This window comes from Arctopsyche grandis, chromosome 1, assembly GCF_051622035.1.
Source record: "Arctopsyche grandis isolate Sample6627 chromosome 1, ASM5162203v2, whole genome shotgun sequence".
In the NCBI taxonomy this organism is placed as follows: Eukaryota; Metazoa; Arthropoda; class Insecta; order Trichoptera; family Hydropsychidae; genus Arctopsyche; species Arctopsyche grandis.
Window position 1 is genome coordinate 9,237,920 of NC_135355.1, and position 6,000 is coordinate 9,243,919.

The window sequence follows — 6,000 nt, forward strand, 5'->3', positions numbered from 1 at the left end:
GCTCAGAATATTGAGATACAACACAACTGTGTTGAAATCATGAGTTTTTCAATTCCACCTTCTGTCATTCGATTTCCAAACGTCCCGGTCGGCATCTCGACAATTGTGTAGCCCTATAGTACGCACTTCAAACCGACAGTAAACGGAATTAAGTATCAGTCGTCAGTAAGGGACGGTGGTCGGTCTGGACAAAAAAATGGATTCACTATTGTCAATTTCTATTGAAGGACAATAGTTAACCCTCTTTCCTGGGAAATGGAAACGCCACAGCCGATCTCTAGTCATCAGCAGACTTAGGCGGCCAGGCTGCTTTAACCCAGAAAAAATAGTTCACCATTGTCAATTACTATTGTCCTACAAAGCAAGAGAGCAGAAAAAGGTTGCCAATAGTGAATAGCGATCGAGTTGCCGCCATAAAATAGCAATAGACCTCTCCATTTTACGAAAAAGCAGGAGAGCAAAAAAAAATGGTTGACAATAGAAATTGACAATAGTGAACCATTTTTTTAGCAGTCGAGTATCATATGATAATTGATAAGTCAAAAATTGGATGTTTTGAAACAATGACTTAAGTGAAAATGAAAAAATGACTAAAGATTTTGATCACAGAATAAAGAGCTTCTAAATTCTTGATTTTTGAAAAAAAAGTTTTTTTCAAAACCAGACATTTTTACTGAAAGCTTTTTGCCAGTATACCAACGATATGGCTTATATATGAACAATCCACATATAATAAATGTAATTAGTAGACTACGGATACAGACCAGGAATCGGTGTTGTTTGGCTCCATTTACAAAGCTAGAGTGCAAAAAAAAGGTTCGGCGAACCTTTAACAAAGCATTTACAACAATTGAACAATGGACGGCGCGCTGTGGGTCCGGTGTCTAGTAATTAGTGTTAAAGCGTCATGTAGCAAGTCGATTGCTCCAGAGTGAGAAACATAACAATTCCACCTTATTATTTTATAAAGTTTCAGCTTTCAATTTTTTCATTGGCCAATAAAATTTCCTATTATGCCACAATGGTCTGAAAATTTCAAAATTAAATTATTATATATATGTATACAAATATTCTCACTTGCGGTTGCATTGCACGTCTTTCATTGATACAATGCATTGAAAATGAGTCAGATTTATTCCAAAGGTCCTCAAGAACATCCCACACACTTTATGTCCTTAGTGCACCGACTCCATATACCTACTCTAGAAACAAGTTACGCTAATTCTTCATAAAATTTAAAATATGTACGACACTATAATTATTTTTATTGTTTAAAAAAGTATTTTGTATGATGGAGTGAAATCGTTTTAATAATACGTAATTAGAGTCAATGGTAACTTCTATCAATTGATCGCAACACACGTAAATATCGGTCAATATGACGGAAGACTTTTTTAATTACACATATTTCGCATCAAACGCTTGTTGGCACCGCGATATTAACATATGTATGTATTTCTAATAATACGATTATTTTTTGCGGTGTGGATTACATACATGTGGATCATTAAAATGAGATATATCTTATTTGCATATAAATCATACGTCACTGTCGCAAAAAATGTCTAATTGTGACATTATTTATTTATTTATTAATAATTTCGCTTTAATTGTTGGCTGCTTGTGTTTCATCGTCGAACGGTTAAATAGACAACTTAATTACATGCGAACAAATGCGTACAAAGTGGAAAATAAATTGCTGCTAACCAGCGTACAAGTAACAAAAGTTCACGTAATTTAATTATGAAACTGATTTACTATTTGCTTAGTATGATTAGCACCGCTGTCTTATAGTTATGATTGATCACGTTAATCAAATCTAATAATCCATTTTTTTAACGTCAAAATACATATACATAAATGTGTACACTTTCACATAAATGCATGGCTTATGTTCATACATATGTACTTAGAATGTTTTTGAGGCTAAAACTCTACAAGAAAGCGTTTTTTATTGATTTTAATTTATAAAAAAATGAAAATAATGTTAATGGACACATTAAAAGAAGATGTACAGCTTCATCCTACAATAAAATACCGTTTAAAATTTCCGCATATTTCAAGTAAAGATGTGGGTAAAATAATTATTCAAATTACGTACGTTTAAAAAATGTATATAAGTATGCCGCTTCGATAAAATAATACGTTTATTTTCCGTGAAGAATTATTGAATTTTTCATCAATAAATTAAATTGAATTAAAGGAATAATATTAATTTATTTAAAAAAAAATTGTAAGCAACAAGTAAATTCTTGTATAAATATGTCAGGTAAAACAAAATAATTTACTTGAGTGCTTTTTTACCTACTTTTCGCAAAAGGGATAGCGATCGAATAGATAAAACGACAAATGAAACGGGCACTACGAGTCAATTGTTTGAGAATTTGCATAAAAAAGGTAACAAAGATGAAAGCAATAAATAAACGAAAGATTTTTACCATTTAAGATAAGCCATCTATGTATTTTTCTAAGAAATCGGCGAGTTAAAAGCTTCGGTTCGGATTGCAAATTATGTATGTACATGTATATGAAAGAAATTTCAAGAAGTGTACATCCAATTTAAAATACCGCCAAAAAGAAGAGATCAATACATGTATTTATATGTACATTATACACAAAAATCTCTCGACATACTGGTATGAAATTATAAATTCCTTCGCACAAAGAAAGCCACATGTTTATCAAAAAGGTAAAAAGTCTATTTAAATCAACGAGGAAGGATTTTGGAGAGAATCATTTTATGAACAACAAACTGATCTCTTCCATAAAGAGAAAATTATGTACATATGTATTCATATGGTAAACGGATTATTTCGCACATTGTGATGTCGCACACGACAACCATTGCTATGAATATCGCGAATACGGTATGTCTGGAACTCGAGTTCTCGTTAGTATGATAGTTCGCGTTGTCAACTCTCGATGGATGGAATTTTCGGGTGCCAGATGTTCCAGGATAGAGATTTTAGTGACGTTTGCGAGATCGTTTTGTGCGGAATAAACACCGAACCACTTACATATATTTAAAAGGCATATTTCGTCACGCTGGTTGTTCGTAAAGTCGGACGTTACACCGACAAAGCGCATGCGATGACGTATTATTATTTGTCCGTTTGTTTTTGCAATTCTCTTCAACGTCACCTTATTGGGCAGTTCGCTCTTCGAGTTCACGTTTACGTCTCTTCAGAGATGAAATCAAAGGAAGCAGAGGAAAAAAAAAATTGTATAATCAACTAGGGGTGAGTGATATTTTCACTTTTGAATACTTCAAAACATTATAAATGACTGCATATAATAATGAACTATAAATATAAATTCATCAAAATCCTCAACCCTTGTATTCGTGTTAAAAGTTTATGTGTTGGAGATGTCTCTTGACCCAAGGTAGGAAAGAGTAAGCTCCAGAGCGAATTTCCATTTAGTTGCGTGTCTCTGTGTGAATGAGCCCGTCATCTTCGATGAATGATTTCGGTGATTGTATGTGTATGGTGTGGTCATGTGTATACATATACATATATTTACTAAGTATGTGTGTGCGTGGCCGCATCTCGTGGCCGCATGTCGCAGGTGCCTGCGGGCCGCAGCAACAGGTTCATTTGTTCTCACCGCACTGCGGGATACACTGACCGGTAGTGGGAGATGTAAAGATCGCATCACACTGCTGCACTGATATAATTATACAATTAAATCATTTGTATTTCGGCCTCGATTTCAGCTTTCAGCTTCCCCAGTCTTCAATTTACACTACAAGTTTTTTTTTGTATGTTTAAAACTATCAAAAAAAAATATCCCACGTACAAGATACCGCATCCCTCGCTGTGTGTTCGCGCCCTACCTGACGCACTCGGGAAGGGCATTGTACATGAGCACACCCCTGTGAAAAACACCACCAGCTGTTTTCTTTTCTCTTACTCTATATACAACTTAAGTTAATAGTTAAATAAAACATAACTGTTTAATATTTTTGGGTAATGGGGCCGCACAAATTTTAATTATTCTTTTGGGACGTACATAGTACTTATTTTGTATTTTTAGATTCGAGCAGGCCATGAACATGCATGGCATTTGATTAAATACTGTGAATCTTAATCAAATCGGTTATTTGTAAATGTCAATCAGAAGCTTCTTAAAAGAAAAGGTTTTTAAAATAACATCTACAAACTTTATAAATTTTGCCCCACCCTCCCTCTATTGAAAAAAGCTAAAATGACGTTCCTGGCGTGGCTAATCTTAATATAACAGCAGATGACGACTTACATATACTTTGAAAACATAAATATTAGTCGTAATTACATAATATAATATAATCCTTATTCAATATGCTTAGTAGCAAAAACTTCTTAATATATACACTTCTACAATATTCTTACTTAGTACAAACATTTACTTAATTTTAGATGGTGAGCTATGAAAGCTTGTTGCATGCAAGATGCCCCTTATTTGTACATACACCTATGTATGTACATACATACTCTCAATTCTTCTAGTTCAAGGGTTCGAAACTAAAGTATTATATTATTCCTTAAATAAAATTAACTATTTAAACAAACTTGATATTTTCCGATATTTATCGATATTAAATATTTATGACTTCAAATTGAAAAAAAATTATAAAAAATAATCTTGAAATAATTTATTAAAAATCCTACATAATTTATTAACAATCCACTACATAAGTATATTAGTAATTGAATATTTTCTGTAATCGCGATTTCAATTTTTTTACTACAGCTTCCGCTCTTTCTATTATATGTATGTATGTATGTACATATGTAGGAATGGACATTAATACATAATGGCGCAAATGTAACTAAAATTTATAATTCGTTATTAAAATCTATATATGTGCCTACATTGTGTGTACTATAGTGTGTTTGGATGTAAATCATACATTGTAATATATATGAAAAAAGCCACCACGATAAAAAGCATTCGAGCACATATTTCAATTCTAAATAAGAGATGAATCAAATATGATTATCTCAATTTGCAATTTGTACCATTGTATATTATCTATCATAACAATAAGTTCAGTCATAACAAGTTTCATATGTACCTAAGTAAGTATGTATTATATGATGTCTAATCTTATTACAAAATCAACCCGGCAATTATAATAAGTTCATAATGGACCCAAAATTGTTTGTGTTTTTTCTTGTACATACATATATTCAAAATTGTATAACTACATATGTATATACATATATTCAAAATATAGTGTGCTCCATGCTTAAAGATAGCAATACTGCTATATACGTTCACCGTGTGCTCAATGTACACATGTGTACATTAACCAGTGTCCATTCTCTGCGGTGTGATTAAGCCTATACGAGTGGACAGACATACACTCACATACACAAATATATGTGTATATACGTATACAAATTCTTCTCGAACATACACTTGTTCCATCGTAGACTTTGCATATGTGTGGGTGTATGCACAACACTATGGTCAAGAAATACATCCATACGTGCGATTGGACGGAAAGTGAGCGTGCATTGTTATCTTATTAATTGACCTGGCAGAAATATAATTGAATTAATTAATCATAATTTAATACGAAACAAAAGGTTCGATGATGGCATCAAAAGAGGAGAATAAATTATTTAATGTCGGGCAAATTACTCCCGATCGATAGCGGTGCTCCGGGCAAATATCCGGTTTATTGACTGCAGACGGATAATAAGGGTTATCAAACACTGGAATTAAAATCGTTATCATTCCCATGTCGTTTATTCGGAGAATTGTCATATTATCGAGTACGATTTGCCCATGGCAATCAGTATAAAATCAGTGTCGGCGAAATCAAAAACACGCATAAAATAAGCACTCGTCGGAGAAAAGTAGTCCGCGCGCTGTGTTTTCCTTTTTTTTATTAAATAAAAATAAATAAAATATCGCGATATTATGGTCGACGACTTTTATTGTTCCGATCTCACGAAAGCTGGTTTTTTCTCTCCATAAAAACATCCAGCAACATAAAAATATGCGTATGAA